Consider the following 18,869-nt stretch of genomic DNA (forward strand, 5'->3'; position numbering starts at 1 on the left):
CACTGCAACCTCCATCTCCCAAGTTCAAGTGATTCTCCTGCCTCAGCCTCCTGAGTAGTTGGGATTACAAGTACCCGCCACCACACCCGGCTAATTTTTTTTTTTTTTTTTTTTTTGTATTTTTGGTAGAGACGGGGTTTTGCCATGTTGGCCAGGCTGGTCTCGAACTCCTGACCTCATGATCTGCCCACCTAGGCCTCCCAAAGTTCTGGAATTACAGACGTGAGCCACCATACCTAGCCTGAAAACACTTTTATGGGGAAGTATTATTAATCTTGATTTATGTATTAATCAAGGATGGTACAGTGCATAAAATAGAATCCATTCCAAGAAGTTTTGATAGGAAACCATTTCAGATTGTTAGATGTTTATGGAATGTTTAGAAGAGCTAGAGGAATGGGTTCTAGTCTCAGTCATCAATGATAACTCCCCACATAATTCAGAACTGACCATCAAGGAAGTGACTATTGCCAAAGCTGCCTCTGGAACTTCTGAGTTCAAGAACACTCCGCCGTGACACAATACAAGGATGAGGAAGTTAGGCAGAAAGCTGCCTTTTCTTCCTGCTCTCTACATTCACAGAGCTGGTGACTGGCCACTGGGGTAGGAAGCGCGGCCACTGCCTTCATCCACGTTTCCTGTTACAACCCAAGTACCTGGAGAATGAACGCTGAAAATCTCCCAAACCTCACTTCCCACAACTTGATTTGCTAGCAGAAAAGCAGCCCAAATGGCAAGGAGATGGCCTCTGCTTCACTTTGGCCTTCTAGATATACAGGAGAAGCTCTAAGTGATGGAGCCTAACATCCAGAACCCTACTTGCAAGAGCGTTTGTGGGATGCAGTTTTAGGCTTTCCAATCTCTGCATTACAGGAAGGCCACCAAGAGGGCAGAGTCATGGCTGAAAGAGTCAAACCATCACAGATCGCTTGGGAGGAAACTAAAGCTTAGAGAGGCTCCTAGAAGTAAACTTTCTGCTAAAATTAAAGAGCATTATGGTTAAGTGGACATCCTGGTTGGACAGACCAGGGCTCAAGTCTTTACAGCAGAATTTACTAGGTGTTTGGTCTTAGACAAGGCAATTCACTTCTCTAAAAACTTCCGAATCTTACTTTATAAGGTAGAAATAATACTACCGTCCTCATGGGGTTGCATGAAGAAATAAAGATCATGTTTGTAAAGTGCTTAGCACAGAGTTTAATAGAGTGTTGACATGATTAATAAGATTATAGAATAAGCAGTGGAATCAGGACATTAACCAAGGTTCATGGTCTTTGTTGCATCTCTCTGGGTATTAAAGATGAGATACACCAGTTTTGAGGGCCAAAATAAATGTTTATAAGACTAATACTTTAAAAGGTACTTTTGATGTTATTACATCTTATTTACATCTTATTATTACGATTGATTTTACAATTATAAGGTATCAAGATGATTTCCACCAGCCCTGCGTCAAAATCAGCCTTGTTACCTTAAAGCACATTTTTGATTTTACACATGGTAGTGGGTTGTGCTGTGTCCCTTTAAAATATACGTTAAAATACTAACCTCTAGTGCCTGTGAATGGGACTTTGGGTGGAAATAGCACCTTTGCTAATACAATTAAGATGATGTCATACTCAACAGGTTGGTTTTACATCCAGTGGTTGGTGTGTTCATAAGGGAAAGGAGAGGGAGATTTAGACAGACACAGAGAGAAGATAACCATATAAAGACAGAAACAAAAATTGGAGGATGCAGCTACCAGCCAAGAAGTGCCAGAGATTGCTGGAAATGAGAAAGAGTCAAGGAAGAATTCTCCCCTAGAGCCTCTTGGGGGAGAATGGCCTTGCAAACACCTTAATTTCAGATGTCTGGCCTCCAGAACTATGAAATAATAAATTTTTGCTGTTTTAAGCCATTTAGCTTATGGTAATTTGTTATAGCTGCCCTAGGACAAGAATACATACATGGACCTCTTCATACAATAAATGTATTCCTGATAAGTTGTGTAAGATTATGCTTCTTTATTTCTTCATGATACTTTCAGGGATTTTTACTTCCAGATTAACATTTTTTTTTTTTTTTTTTTTTTTTTTTTTTTTTTTTTTTGGTGGTGGCTCAGAAAACTTGACATTCTCTTTTCTAATTTTCTCTCACATCTCTGTCAAGTACTCAGTAGGGTATAAATAAACCATTCAACATAATTGGGGAGCATAACTCTAAATAATGATGTGGCAAATACTCTTATAAGTAGAGCACTCATTTAATTTATGATTTGTAAGTTAAGTGGTAGAGTGGAAAGAACAATGGCAGGTACAAGGGAAGGAGACATGGAAACTCAACCACAACTGCCTTTAGTTGAGCGCTGACTGCATGTGAATGCATTGAATACGACACATCTATCTCATTTCTCCTTTGGCATAGGAATCATATCCCATTGTGCGAATAAGATACTCAAGCCAAAGGGGCAATGAGATTAGTCTCATTAAGATCACACAGCTAGTAGGTGGTAGAGGTGGCACCCATCCTCAGGCTATTGGACTCCAAAACCTGTGTGTATTAGGGTTCTCTAAAGGGACAGAACTAATAGGATAGATGTACATATAAGAGGAGTTTATTAAGGAGTATTGACTCACACCATTACAAGGTGAGGTCCCACAATAGGCAGTCGGCAAGCTGAGGAGCAAGGAAGCCAGTGGGAGTCCCAAGCTGAAGAACTTTGAGTCTGATGATGTTCAAAGGCAGGAAACATCCAGCAAAGGAGAAAGATGTAGGCCAGAAGACTAAATCAGTCTAGTCTTTCTAGGTTCTTCTGCCTGCTTTTATTCCGGCCATGCTGGCAGCTGATTAGATTGAGGGTGGGTCTGCCTTTCCCAGTCCACTACTCAAATGTTAATCTCTTTCAGCAACACCCTCACAAACACATCCAGGAACAATACTTTGCATCCTTCAATCCAATCAAGTTGACACTCAATATTAACTATCACATTGTATTCTTCAGCTTTCATCTTGGTGTTAAATATACCTCTCTAGTGCCTTCCTTACTCATCTGTAAGTTGAATGGGTTCATGGGGAGATGCATTTTTCAAACTACTCTTCTGTGGGGCACAGTTCCACCTGAAGCCTAGAGACTCCTTTCCATCCTGGAGTCATAATGACTATCCCATTCATAGACGTGTCTAAAGAATAGAGAACAGATGAAGACTGGTAAACCATCTGTGAGCCAATGAACATTTTGAAGGACAATGGTAAAGTTATAAAGCATTTGACTCACAGCCCAAGAATGAAGAGCCTAATTGTCCAAGACGTTTTGCATACCATTTCCTCCTTTCTACTGTTTCCATTTCATCCTCTTCCCACACACATCACCCTCACAAAGTTTGTTTCATGCTTTTCCTTTTTCCTCCCACTTTCTCTTGGTCTCTCTTTTCTCTCTTCTTTTCATTCCATTCTCACTTAGTCAAAGTCTGACCCTGAATTATGAAGGCAAATTTAGAAGCTTGGAAAATGTGAGGATGAAATTACCTATGAATTGTGGCTTGGTAGTCTACTAGCATGGAATGGCTTACAAAAGGGAAAATGATAACAAACATCTGTGAAAAACTTAGAAAAAATAATTTCCACTTTTACTCCAGTACTCACAATGTATACACATTAAGAAACACTCAAGAGTATTGAAAATTATGTCAAAATGTGTGAGCAAGATATGTGTTAATTTATATACAATGTGATCATTTATAACTCAGTGACATTTCAGTTGCTGAGAAAATTTTTCTTTGCAATGACATCTTTCCTAGAAAGAGCCTGAAGTTACATAGGATAATAGTGCATATCCATCCTGCCTGAAACTAACAGTTAATAGATGTTGTGATTTCATATTTACTAGGTAGTCAGACAACATAGAATCTCCAATGTTGAAAGTTCACAGTTGTAATCAATATTATACAAGGAAGCCAAGAAAGGAAACTGAACAGTGCCTTCATAGTATATTCTCCACCTTGATAACATACACCTAAGCCATTGTCTTGACTCTAGGACTATAGGTAGAGAAAAATCTGCTTCTCAGGCAAACCAGACAGTTGATCTAGTACAAGGGCTATTTTAGTTAATGCCAGCTAAGAGGAGCAGAGCACTCAGACTATTGATTTCCAGTGCTGTCAACATTTGCTAACATACAATTATAAAACCGTTAGACTCTGCCATTCTCTCTAAAAGAACGTGAACATTTAAAAGCGCCAGAGTTTTGAATGCTGAAACATAATTAGAACTTTCTTTTCCAGGAGCAAAAATGCCATTCTCAGAATGCATCATGGTTTTACGAGTGCAGCTACTGGTCATTACCAATCAATTGTATCATTAGTTATTCCCCTTAAATACTCTGTTCCAATTAAATTCCTTGCAAAGGTTGCATAGACAGTAGAGTAACTGAAAATACCCTACTTGAAATCTCCCCTTGGAGAGAGGGCTGGCTCATTCGCCATACACTTAGCTTCTCTTGGCTGCACAAGTGTGTGCTCCTTTGAGTCCTTGAATGCACTTGGCGGTGCCTCTCCCTGGCTTCACGGGGTGGTACGTGAAGCATTCTTTGTCACAGCAGAGACCTGAACTGCCCGTGCCCTTGTTAGGCAGTTCTGCCTTTATAGTGAGGAGCATATCTTCATCTCACAGATAATTTACCTTAAATGATGATTTCCTTTGCTAATATTGTCATTATAACTTAAAACTCTGTTTGTGTTTAAGTTGTGTAAGGTCAAAAGACATATATGTTGCCCATTTGAAAGGACATTTTTCTTTTTAAGTGTCTTAATAAGTACTTAGCAATCTACAATGAATAGTGCAAATTATGATACACAACACCACAACATCAGTTTCCTCGTTTTGAAGGTATGGTAGTCCCTCCTAATCTGTGTTTTCACTTTCCATGATTTAGTTACCCGAGGTTGACCACAGTCCCAAATTAGGTGAGTACAAAATTAGGTAAGATATTTTGAGAGAGAGGAGAGAGCACATTCACATAATTTTTATTATAATACAGTGTTATAATTGATTTATTTTTAGTTATCGTTAATCTCTTACTGTGTATAATTTATCAATTAAACTATAGAAAAAAAGGACAGTATATAATATATAGGGTTTGGTACAATCTGTGGTTTCAGACATTCACAGGGGTCTTGTGTCCCTTGTGGATAAAGAGGGACTACTGTACATGGGATTCTTGTTGGCAGAGGCTGCATGGTGTCTGTAAATTACTGCAAGATTCTCTTGAAATCTTTATACAGACTCCAGGAAGCCAGCATAAATGAATTTAAGGGGAAAAATAATCCCAGTTCCAGCTTCTAGGAAACGCCCAAATGTCAACAGTTAATGCTTACTAACGAAATGCGGTGTCACAGTGTCTCAGATGTATTACAGCAGTGATGCCACTCCCTCTTCTGTTATTATTTTCTACAGCCCCTGGCACAAGTTGGCATATTGTTAAAACTCTCTCACCAGTGGTGAATTGAGAGGGTGGATCAGTGGAAAGGAGTGCTCTAATGTATAGGCTATGTCGTGCACTTAAATTATGGACAAAATACATTGTACAAAAAAGCTACTTGCACACACATGTTTATAGTGGCACAATTTGCAATTGCAAAAATGTGGAACCAGCCCAAATGCCCATCAATCAATGAGTGGATAAAGAAACTGTGGTATATATACACAATGGAATACTACTCAGCCATAAAAAAGAATGAATTAATGGCATTCGCAGCAACCTGGATGGGATCGAAGACTATTATTCTAAGAGAAGTAACTCAGGAATGGAAAACCAAGCATCGTATGTTCTCACTCATAAGTGGGGGCTAAGCTATGAGGATGCAAAGGCATAAGAATGATACAGTGGACTTTGGGGACTTGGGCAAAAGATGGGGATGGTGGTGAGGGATAAAATACTACAAATTGGGTTCAGTGTATACTGCTTGGGTGATGGGTGCACCAAAATCTCACAAATCGCCACTAAAGAACTTATTCATGTAACCAAATACCACCTGTTCCCCAAAAACCTATAGAAATAAAAATATATAAAAAATAAATTACGGACAAAATAGTGATTGTTCAGATTGAGCGTGTGCTGCTAAATGACACTGATGCTGTCCAGAGAGATGAAGAGAGGCTAAGGATAAACTAGAAGCAACAGAAAGCCAGGTGGGAAAGCCAGGGATCTTCTGTGGTTGTGCAGAAAGAATTTTTCTCCTCTAGCAGGAAGGTGGAGAAAAATGACAAGCCCAGAAACTGAGAGTCTGATGGGCGAACTTCAAAGGCTGTCAAATGCCCCACCAGGGTGGGTCTGTTATGCCAAGTTGGGCCCCAGACCACATGGGATGGGAACATCTAGGTGGACGCCCTTGAAGATTTTGACTTCTTAAGACTCCTTCTGCCTTCTGCACCTGCAGATGTCACCCAGTCTTCCCCACGAAGAGGAAGAGTGAGCATCCCTAGTCTCCACAGCAGCTCCCCAGTGCCCTGGAATTGTGAAAAGTGCCCTGGAAAGTGCTAAGGACTTTCTCCCAAGGCAACCTGTCCTCCTCCTCTCTCCAGAATCTGCTTCCACATCTCCTTTTGGACATTGGGCCAATAATTAAGGTGCAGCACAATCCAGCTGTGGATGTGCTTGGCCTAAGTGTCTGTACTGGAGAAGGTGCTGCAAGCCTGCTCAACATGCCCTGGCAGGAACTGGAGAGTAACGTGGTACGGGATTCTGCGCGTACTTGATCAAGAGCACCAAAATATAAAATTGGACAGGGAAGTATATTTATTTAGGAATCTTCTCCTGAAATACAGAATAAAGATGTTTAATCCTGGCAAAGATCCCGATAAATGGTTCAAAATTGCTACTAGGATGCCTCCAAGATGCATGGAAAAAATGATGGCCCATACTGAGAGACATTGAAATGCCAGAATCACCAACGCAGACATTGCCAAGAAGGAAAGGACTAAGAGGCCCCAGGAAGTGAGCAACCAGAGTGGATATTCTGCATGTGGTTAGGCATCTGGCCAGATGGTTATGTACTATAACCATCCAGTGATGCACCATTTATCAAAGCCACACAGGATGTCCCATAGAGCCAATGGGAGGGCTGTCAGCATCACTAAACGTTCCATGGTGGCTCTCTGCAGACGAGAGCTGACAGTAAGAGAGGCTGTAATAGAATTTGATTTGATGATTGCAGTGAGGGTGATAGTACCCCCTAGAAGGGAGGCCAAGTGTTGCCACCCTAATAAATATGTTTCTTGCCGCACGCCATCACAGTATCTCATTTTGGAGAATGTAACCTGTAAGTATAAGAATCTAAGTTCTGTGTAAGGTACACAGCAATAAATTCACATCTAGACACATCATAGTGGGATTTCAGAAAATCAAAGAGAAAAATAAAACCTTAAAAGCTACCTGAGAAAAAAAGAGCTTACAAAAGAACAACAATTAGGCTGGCAGCAATCTACTTATAACAGTCAATGACAGGGACAATAGGATAACATCTTCAAAGGGCTGACAGAAAGTGGGTATCAAATAAGAACTCAGTATCCAAGTTCTTTCATTTAATCTTTCATTCAGAACTGAGGACCAAATAAAGACATTTTGAGACAAGCAAAGAGTTATACTGTTCTTGGATCTGATGGAAGAACTGAAAGAGATGTGTATCAGCCAGAAACAAATTGAATCCATGAAACAAGTGGGATTTAAGTCATAATAATCATTCAGAAATTACTACATAGTAGCAATACATTTTTCTTTGCTTTCAATGATTTTAGTATACATTACCTGTGTCTCTTTTGTTGTGTACTATTTAGTATAGAGTTTCCATCTATAACTTTCTTATTTGTTATAGATAGTCTCTTTATACAGCCTCAGATATTTGCAAATACTCAATTTTTAAAAATGCTATCGTAGCACTTGGCAAGAATTAATAAAGATATCCAGAGAAGCAGAAAAAAAGATTTTTTAACATTTGAAAGCTGGATGATTGCCCCATGCTCACCTCCTAATGTCTGTATTTATATTGGTGTCCTAACTGAAAGGCAGGACACAACAGCAGGTCTTGGACATCCTGAGATGCTTACTAAGTGTTGGAACTGAAACTTTCAAATCCTGGGGCTCCAAGGCGTTGTTGTATTTGTTGTGTTTTAAAAGGGTGATGGGATTAATATTTGTTGAGCACTTACTATGTGTTATACACGTTAACATAAGGACAATCCCTGAAAGAACCCTATATGGTAGGCATGACTATTCATATCTTATTGATGAGGCAATTGATATTCAAGAGATTAAATACTTTTTCAAAGTCTCAATAGAAAAGGGCAGTGTTAGGATGTGACATGGAGAGATGTGACGGTATAGATGTCTCTCTTCTCATTCTTCACCCTGTTAATTTTAAGGCTCCTCTGCTATCTCTTTTTTCTGTTTGACCTTTTTATTCTGGTATTTCTCTAAAGTTTTATTCTTGGCCCATATCTCACCTACTTGCCCTAGCAGGAGTTTTAAACAATCTTCCAGATCTACGTGTCTAGCCTGAATGGTCAGTGGTTTACCAGATGTCAAACAGACATGGCTTCTTCCTTCCGTCAGTTCATCTATTCATCCACTATTTATTGAAAGTTACTATATTATAGTTATTGTCTTAAGTAAGGAGTATCAAATGTCACATAAGATATGGCATTGCCCTCAAGGATCCTTTAGTTTCAGAGCTCAACCTGTTCAAACCCAATCCTCTCTTATGTCTTCATCATTGTAAGTGGAACCACCATCCATCCACACCTGCAGGGTGTGCACTAGAAAGCCATCCCAATCTCTTCCCATTCTTCCATCCAGTAATACAATTGACTTCTAAATCCTGCCAATTCCAACGTCCCCTCTTCAACCTCTCCTGTGCCTTTGTTCATGCCCTCTTCACCTATTAACCCAATTACTACTGTTGCCTCCTTGATGCTTTCACTACCTGCTTCCCATTTAGGTTCAGTCTCTACATATGCCAGTGTAGGTTTAAGCACATTATTCCTTGGCTTAAATCCCTTGAATTGCTGTTCATTATGTATAGGATAAGATCCACACTCTCCACATATCACACACAGCCCTATATAGCGAGGTTCTCATTTCCTGCAACATGGTCCCCTACCTCTCAGCCCCTCAAAACCCACTGTTGTGTCCCCCACTGCAACACAACCATTTCATGCTTCCATGACCTTCCTAACAGTATTCCTTTGGTCTGAAATGATGATCCTTCCTCCTTACACCATGTATGGTAGATTTCATACAACCTACCAATCTTTAAATTTCAGCAAAATCATCACTCCTTTATTAGGCCTTCCTTGACTCTTCCAGGGAGAATCAACTATTCTCCCTTTAGGAGCCCTAAAAGAATCTTACATATTTATATCACAGTTAATATTTTAATATTAATATAAGTTACTAATTTATTACTTAACATTTAATTTTAATTTAAATCTTTGTATTAACATAAATTTATGATAGTAATATAATTTATTAATATAATTAATAATTTATAGCATAATCTTTAAAAAAGTATTTGCTTACATGTCCACATTTCTTTCCTAAATTCCTCATGGAAGGAGCTATTTATTATTCATTGTCACATCTCCAAGACCTAGCGAGTGCCTGGCATGGGTCCCATCTGTCTAATTCAGTCAATGTTTGTTGAATGAATGAATGAGTGAAGATGTGATTCGGAAGCACTCGCCAGTACACCCTTGTAATGATAGGGCACTAGGCCCCATAAAAGGCAGTTCACTGCTTTGTCTTTCCGGCTCATAGAAGAATATAAAAATACTCAAATATCTTCTGGAGTAGCTCAGCTTTGTAACTCGCTTCTCAAAGTCTACTCTGAAAACACAAAGAGCCCTTGATTGACGGCCGACCTGAAGCAAGTTCCCTTCTAAATCTATATCAACAAATGCTGGCAGTTTCTCCCTTGAAACACGGCTGTTACAAAACCGTCAATTTCCTTGTTAGAGTTGGATCAGGGTTTTGCTCATCTAATGTTAGAATTTATAATTGGAAATTCTGTTTCCTCTGCAAGCTGGCAAAGCAACAGTGCTCATCTGCTTGAAATCCTGAAAAGAGAAGTAAATAATAACAGTGGGGAAGAAGTTACTACTCACTGTAAAGGCTCCAGGTATTTCTAAGCTATTACTTTGAAGACTTAGCATGGGGAAGTATTAGCTCTACATGCTGGGCTATGTACGTATTTGTTTGCCCTTCGAATGTTGAAGTTTTATTCCTTAAATCTACAGTTGTATCTTCCTATTGTCCAAATTCTAGGGCTTTGCACTTTCTTTTTTACCAGATGGTAGTGCTAAAATCATTTTCAAAGTGAATATTTTAGCTTTAAAAAAATAAAACATGAGATGGCATGTATGGAAAATTAGGCCAATTTAATTTTGTTCACTATTTTGTTAAACTTATTTTTAGAATATTTCATCAATCTGGACATTTTCACAGATATTTTTATCAGTTCAGCCTGTTCTGTATTACTTACCAGTCTGGTTGCTATGGCATGACAATGATTTTTATTATTCTTTTCCAAACAAATAATAACTTTTCTGTAACAACGCACTTAAGTTTTAAAAAGTGCATACTTGCTCTCCAAGGCTATTTTCAATTGTATAGACCAACTGTACTTTAGCTTCTTACTATCTTTAATCTTCAGTGTCATTAGAAAAGGATTCGTGTCCTTGGGGACAGAGGGTTTTTAATTGAAACCCAAACCCCACAGCAGTAATAAAATATTCTTGTGATATAGCAATTTGAAGGTTATTTAAAGGAAGAGAAGAGCAATAATTTGGTTCATTCAAAAAAGTGAATAAACTCCGCCCCCAGTTTAGAGCTAGGAAACTAGATCCTGTCTGGCAGGGAACCTGCTTTGATCTGTCTCTTCCCAAAGCATCTGTCCAGTAACCCCAGTTTAGCATTTGATCACTCCCCTGTGTACACCACTCCACCACTGAGTCGTAGGCTTCCAAGGACAGGGACTCCGAGGGGTCTTATAAATCTCTGTGTGCCCACAGAGTAGAGCATTGGGCGGGGCGCTGGCAAGTGTTCGGTGAGGGCCCCACCTCTGAGTGGCGGATCAGGTCTGTAAAGCACAGAGGGCTTCCCTTAGGCTTCTCCCTTTGGTCCCTCCAACCTCGCAATCCAGTGAATGGAAAGTGCGAAGAGTAGCCCAGAAAAGAAGAACGAGATCTTGTTCTTTACAGCAACATGAATGGAACTGGAGGCTGTTATCCTTAGCAAAGTAATGCAGGAACAGAAAACCAAATACCGCATGTTCTCACTTACAAGTGGGAACTAAATGATGAGAACACATGGACACAAAGAGGGGAACAACAGACGCTGGGACCTCCTTGAGGGTGGAGGGTGGGAGGAGAGAGTGGATCAGAAAAAATGACTATTGAGTAGTAGGCTTAGTACCTGGGTGATAACATAATCTGTACAACAAACCCCTGTGACATGAGTTTACCTGTATAACAAACCTGCACATGTATCCCAAACCTAAAATAAAAGTTCAAAAAAAGAAAAGCCTGGAACAAAGCTCCTGACCCACATTCCTGACCCAGGAACCTCTCTGGCCTCTCACATCCTTTTGTCAACACTGCTGGCTGGGGCTAGAGAGCAAGGTGGCAGACGTATCATGCCTCCGTCTTTCTAGTGTTCCTTAAGTTTCCTCTCTAGGAAGACCTACATCAGAACTCCTTCAGTCCGATGGCTCTCAGACCTACCCTCTCTTTCTGTTTAAATGACATTCAATTAGAGGGAGCCCTTCCTGTCTCTTGGCTTTCTGTCTGCCTTGTGTCTGATACAGTTGTGCGGAATCATTTAGCCTTTCAGAACTTCTTTGTAGGAAATGAAAGCTGTTAAAGACTACAACAAGTTGAGTGACAAAATAATACAATCCTAAATGCCTTCTACAACTACGTCTATTGAGAAAAATGTGCATATCTGTGCTTTTAAGTGTGGTATCAGGGCTGCCTTATGACTTTTGTGGATTGTAGACACTTTCGCCGTTGCAGGTCCATTTCTCCATAACAAATATTAAAAATTATATCTTCTGACTGTTGGCTTAAAGACAATATAATCCAGACTAGATATAATTTTTCTTCTGGTTTTAGAAGAAATCAAAAAATTTTCATGGGCCCTTACATGGGACCCATATGGACCCTGTGTACTGAGCTTCCAGTGCCTAATGGAAAAATCAGTCTCGTGAGGTCTAACTTAGCTACAGGCTGGGCGCAGTGGCTCATGCCTGTAATCCCAGCACTTTGGGAGGCTGTGGCGGGTGGATCACCTGAGGTCAGGAGTTCGAGACCAGTCTGACCAATATGGTGAAACATTATCTTTACTAAAAATAGAAAAATTAGCTGGGTGTAGTGGCATGCGCCTGTAGTCCCAGCTACTTGCAAGGCTGACACAGGAGAGTTGCTTGAACCCGGGAGGCAGAGGTTGCTGTGAGCCAAGATTGCACCACTGACCTCCAGCCTGGGCAACAGAGTGAGACTCCGTCTCAAAAAATAAAATAAATAAAATAAAATAACTTAGCTGCGACTTGCATAAAGTACTCAAATCTTACCCTAGGTAACCAAAACTCAGAATGAGATCAGGGACGTTTCCAGCATCCCCACTGGGTCCCCCGTCTCCATCCCAGTCAATCCTATCTCTACCACATCAATTAGTTTTGCTTGTTGTGACTTTATTAAGTGGACTTGCACAGTGTATACTATTATGTCTGGCTTATTTTGCTCAACAGAATATATGTGATTTGTTCATGATGCTACATATAATACAAAATCATTCTTTTTTATTTCTGACACAACATTTTATTCTCCTGTTAATGGATATTTATGTTTGCAGTTTTAGGGTACTGTGAAAAAATCTGCTGTGGACATTCTTGCACATGTATTTTGGTGGAAAACATGCTCATTTCTCTTGGGTATATACCTAGGAGATTTATAAAATATGTTTTCAGAGTGAGAGTTAAGAGTGTTTCCAAGTCAAGGTGAAACATTAGTTTTCCTTTTGCGTAAGGTTTGATTTCTTAGCATTTGTTCTGACAGCAGTGCTGAAGTTCACTGACCCAGGCTTTGAGATATACTAGGGAAGTGGTTCTCAAAGTGTGGTCCCAAAACCAGTAGCATAGATATAATCTGAAAACTCGCTAGAAAATGCAAAATCTTAGGCTCTACTCCAATCCTACTTTATTAGTCCATTTTAAGACTCCTATGAAGAACTGCCTGAGACTGGGTAATTTATAAAGAAAGGAGGTGTAATTGACTCACAGTTCTGCATGGCTGGAGAGGCCTCAGGAAACTTACAATCATGACAGAAGGCAAAGGGGAAGCAGGCACCTTCTTCACAAGGCAGCAGGAGAGAGAGCGAGCTGGGGAAACTATCAGATCTCATGGAGCTCCCTCACTATCATGAGAACAGCATGGGGAAAACTGCCCCCATGATCCAATCACCTCCCACCAGGTCCCTCCCTCAAAGCATAGGGATTACAATTTGAGATGGGAGTTGGGTGGGTACACAGAACCTAACCATATAACCTATGGAATCAGTAACTCTGGGAGTGGGACCCAGAAATCTGTGTTTTAACAGACTCCTCAGGGGTTCTGATGGAGCTTAGCCTAGCCTCACACTAAAGTTTGAGAACCACTGTTGTAAATGTGAGGACCTGGGGAGAGCTCCTATCTTGGCCCCCAACAGATAGGCTTGGGGCCTGTCAGGGCAGTTAACACAAGCACTGCATTTTCTCTCAGCTGTTGGATGTTATTTTAATGGAGTGAGGAATAGAGGTAATTATCAAAGGAGAGCAAGCAGAAACTTTGCAGATTTTTAAGAATAAGATGAGGATACCTATATCAATCTGTCAGGGTTCAGTCAGACAAGCAGAACCACTAGGATGCACATACACACACGGTGATGGCTAATTTTATGTGTCAGACTTGGTTAGGCTATGATGCCCAGTTGTTTGGTGAAGCATCTGTCTGGATATTGTGGCAAAGGAATTTTTAAGATTTGATTAATATTCAAATCAAGAGACTTTGAGTAAAGCAGATTACCCTCCATAAGGTGAGTGGGGATCTCTTCAATTACTTGGAAGTCTTCAGAGAAAAGATTGAGGTCCCCCAAAGCGGAAGGAATTCTGCCTCCAGACTCAAAACTGCAACATCAACTCTTGCTGGAATTTCCAACCTGTTGGCCGGTCCTATAGATTTCAGACTTGCCAGCACCAAAGCCCCACCTCAATTGTATTAACTACTTCTTTAAAATAAATCTCTCTCTGTATGTCTACACATAGATACATAATACACACACACACACACACACACACACACACACACACACACACCCCCTATTCTGTTTCTCTGAAGAACACTAATATATACACATGTATGCCTTCTTTCCTTCCTTCCTTCCTTCCTTCCTTCCTTCCTTCCTTCCTTCCTTCCTTCCTCCCTTCCTCCCTTCCTCCCTTCCTCCTTTCCTTCCTCCTTTTCTTTCTTCCTCCTTTTCTTTCTTTCTCTCTCTCCTTTCCTTTTCCCTTTCCCTTTTCCTTTTCCTTTCCTTTCCTAGCTTGCTAGGCCTGCCATAACAAAGTACCACACACTGAGTAGCTTAAAGAACATAAGTTTCTTTTCCTGAAGTTCTGGAGGCTGAAAGTCTGAAATCTGTATGTCGGCAGATTTGGTTTCTCCCGAGGCCTTTCTTCCTGGCTGCAGATGGCCACCTTCTCATTGTACCTCTCTCTGTATTTCCTGATACAGTTGACTCCTGAACAATGTGGGTGTTAGGAGCACTGACCTCCCTGCACAGTTGAAAATTCGTGTATTACTTTTGACTCCCCCAAAATTTAACTACTAATAGTCTACTGTTGACCGAGAAGCCTTACCAATAACATAAACAGTCAGTTAACACATATTTTATGTTACATGTGTTACATACTGTATTCTTACAATAAAGTAAGAGAAAAGAAAATGTTACTAAGATAATCAAGGAAAATATATTTACTATTCATTAAGTGTAAATGGATTATCATCCTCATTATCTTCTCATTGAGTAGGCGGAGAGGAGGAGGAGGAGGAATTGGTTTTGCTGTCTCAAGGGTAGCAAAGGTGGAAGAGGTGGAAGGGGAAGCAGGAGAGGCAGACACACTCATTGTAATTTTTATTGAAAAAAAATGTGTAAGTGGACCTGCACAGTTCAAACTTGTGTCATTCCAGGGTCAACTGTATGTTTTTCTTTTAAGGATGTCTGTCAGATTGAACACTGACAGCCTCATTTTGACTTAATCAGCTCTTTAAAGGACTGGTCTCCAAATAGAGTCACATTCTAAGGTACTGGGGTCTATGGCTTCAACATATGAATTGTGGGGAGATACAGTTCAGCCTCTTATCTCATCCGTCCTCTCTCTCTCTATGATCTATCTATCTGAGTTTGTGACAGGGATTTGACCTTCTGCAATCATGGGGCCTGCTTAAGCAGCCTCTGGATGGCTGTAGCCTTTGCCTCTGGCACTGGAGCTTAAAGTCCACATGTCAGAAAGTGAAGAGGGATGTAAACAGGGATCAAGAAGAAGTTAGAATTCACAGCATGAGTCCAAATGGACCAAAACCTATGCCATTTTTGATGACTTGGGCCATAGTGACAAGGATATCCTGCAGAACCCAGGGCCCTGGGAAGTAAACACATATCTGGACCAGGCTAAGGAGAAGAGCTGTGCCTCAGCTGCTGCGTCAGAGCACTGAGGCGAGTCAGCAGATCAGTAACAATCTGTGTGAAGTACAGAATGGCTACTCCTCCCCTTCTGCCTCCAAGTCTCCCAAATAACGTTTCTTATGGCCCACCCAAATCAGAAACATACAGGGAGGGATTTCTGAGAAATGAACTCAGCCTAGCCAAGCTGACATGTCACAAAGCCACCACAGTACCCTTACTGGCTCATAGAAGCAGCTGAGACTCTGCATTTAATTTTAGAGTAGTAGGTATCTCAGATGAAAATGTGCGAACTTTCTTCTTCAAACATGCTCTAAAGGTCATGGGATTTGGAGACAGAAGACCTGGCTTTAAGTTCCAGTTCTTCCCCTGTGTTATCTGGAAAAATCATTGAAGTCTTTATTGAGTGCCTTAACTTCTCTGATGCTCAGATTCAGCATCTGTCAAATGAGAATAGTATTGTTGGTAGAGGGTTGGCAGACTTCCATGATGTAATATGTGTGAGGTTTTTGTTGTTTTTCTGTTGTCCTTAAAATTGCAGACACTAAAATCAATCCTGCTTTGCTTTTTGATGACAGTGTGTGCAGATGCAGCGTACAGGCGAGTCTTTTTCAGAGAGCGTTGACACATGCCTACTCTCATAAACTCATTTTCTCTTCTCACCTGACTTGCTGGCAGAAGTAGGAAATTCATAGGCTACTTTTGAGCAGGAAGTAGAAGACACGGTGCAGGAAAAGACAGGCTCTTAGTGAGGCATTTTATAATATGTAAAAAGATTTCAATATAGCACCCATTCCACCTTCAATATTATTATACAACTATATTTTAATTGTCCATATTTTGCTTGCAAAGCTCCTTGGGGACAGGAACTCAAGTGCCTAGGACTTCCCCTAGCATAAAATAGTGCTTCCAAAACTTTTATAGTGAACTAAGTGAGAATTCATTGCTTTACAGGTATCTTTGCTTATAATCAGTAGTAAAATATAGCTACAAAACCACATACATATATTCTGTCTAGAGAGATGACTTTTTAAAAAAAAATTTTAAAAAGCTTGGCTACCCTCTGTAGTTGTATATGTCTGCTATCTCCTCTACAATGTGTTCACCAAGGTGAACACACAGTAAGATGCAAGCCAGGGAGAAAGCCCTCCCCAGGAACCCAGTCTGGCAGCACCTCAGTCTTGGATTGCCTACTCCACACAACTGTGAAAAATAAAGGTCTGTTGTTTAAGTCACCCATTAAAGTGTTGTGTTAGAGCAGCCTGGGCTAAGATACCTAATAATAATGGCTTGACCTCTGATGTTCAAATATTAGCTCTGCCATTTTCCTGATGAGTTTCTGAGTGTTTCTGAACCTCAGTTTCCTCAGCTGGAAAATGAGGATACCAGCGGGACTTCCCTCATTGTAGAGGGTAACGCTCAGAGCTGGTAAACCTGGCGCATGCTGAACATGCAACAGATCTCTGGTGTGGGTGGAGGCACCATGTCTTAAGTGCCTGCCCTACAATTAGCTGTGATTTACACCAGGAACCTAAAATTTCAGCTTCCTATTTTTCTGATTTCTGGATGAAATTATCTTTATTTTCTTCTAGAAGGAAAACAAAAAGATGCCTTAGTTCCATGGAAGGCTGCTCTGAGGTGTATTCTGCTAAGTGGAGTCCAGACAGAACACGGAGAAGCTCCTTGATTGCGTCTCTCCCCTGCCTTACTGTTTTCTGCTGCTCTTGACACTCCACTGTTCTGGCTATTGCAAGGTTAGAAGGATGCTCATGACCAATGGGACAGAGTCTTTTGCATATGGCCTTGAGGATGAGTGCTTCTGAAATCTGACAAGTAAGTAATAAACAGGCAGTTCTTAGAGCAAGAGGCTAAGACTCCTGCTTCACTCGGAGGGAACACAAAGCTTTGCAGGGGTGGGTTACAGGTTTCCACATCGTGAGGCAAACATCACCTTTTACCAAGAAAATGTCCTGGTATTTCCTCCTATATTCAATAGAGTATATTGATTTAAGGTTTTATAGGACTGCATAATTATGTTTTATCACAAAGAAAAAATTGAAGTCATAATAAAATAGTTAAAATACACACGTTGGCTGAAAGTGGTGGCTCAGGCCTATAATCTCAGCACTTTGGGAAGCTGAGGTGGGAGGATCACTTGAGACCAGAAGGTTGAGACCAGCCTGGGCAACATGGCAAGACCCCCATGTCTACAAAAAATTTTAAAAACTAGCTGGGTGTGGTGGTGCACACCTGTAGTTCCAGCTACTTAGGAGGCTGAGGCAGAAGGATCACTTGAACCCAGGAGGTTGAAGCTGTAGTGAGCCACGGTTGCACAACTGCACTCCAGCCTGGGTAACAGAGCAAAATCCTATCTCAAAAAAAGAAACAGACAGACAAATACATACTCTGTACTTTCTGCCCAGTTTTGCTGTGAACCTAAAACTGCTCTACACAATAAAGTATATTTAAAAAAAAAACAGAATTTCTTAAATACTTATGATTATAAAACGTAATCATAAGTAACATACTAGGCATAGTGAGTTTAAACTTCTCTCCAAATTGGTCAAACATGTGTTCTCTACATTTAGGGAAAGTAACACGTAAGCGTTTACACACACACACATGCCAATAACATACTGGTTCAAGGAAGCAACACATTTAAGTGCTTTAAGTGTTTCTTTATGATAAAACTTGACAAATGAGAGGAATGATGGGAATTACAGAAAGGATGGCAGGCGAGTAGGGTAAAATGCTTTTGATCTGGGACATGTGCAGCACCTCTTGGTTAATTAGACCATAGAAAGAGCTGTGAAACGGGCACCCTATTGCTTAACACCCTGTGGCACAGACTCATTAGCTTTGTGAATTTCCTTGGATTGATTGTTAGAGCTATAACCTTAAGTTATTCCCTAATAGTAAATCTTTGGACCAGATATTGAGCCTTTACTTTAAACCTAGAACTTCATTTGTTATTATTAATCCTCACAGCAGCCCTAAGAGGTCAAGTATTTGCATCATTTAGCATTCTTTGTGGCAAGCAACAGAAACCAACACTAGTTAATTTTACCAAAAAAGGAATTTGGAATTTGTTAGGCTTGCAAGGACGGGGACAGTTTAACATACA

The 18,869-nt window shown here is 40.5% G+C and overlaps 1 long non-coding RNA gene across 1 annotated transcript in view; it reads left to right on the forward strand.

Annotated features, from left to right (window-relative positions):
- LOC112425915 (uncharacterized) overlaps positions 1-17,572 on the forward strand; it is a 137,167-nt gene extending 119,595 nt beyond the window's left edge. The window contains exon 5 of the long non-coding RNA XR_011614641.1: positions 17,338-17,572. This is a non-coding gene — a long non-coding RNA (uncharacterized lncRNA). The remainder of the gene's footprint in view (positions 1-17,337) is intronic.
- Positions 17,573-18,869: the final 1,297 nt, after the last annotated feature.

This window comes from Macaca nemestrina, chromosome 16 (genome assembly GCF_043159975.1).
Source record: "Macaca nemestrina isolate mMacNem1 chromosome 16, mMacNem.hap1, whole genome shotgun sequence".
NCBI classification, from domain to species: domain Eukaryota; kingdom Metazoa; phylum Chordata; class Mammalia; order Primates; family Cercopithecidae; genus Macaca; species Macaca nemestrina.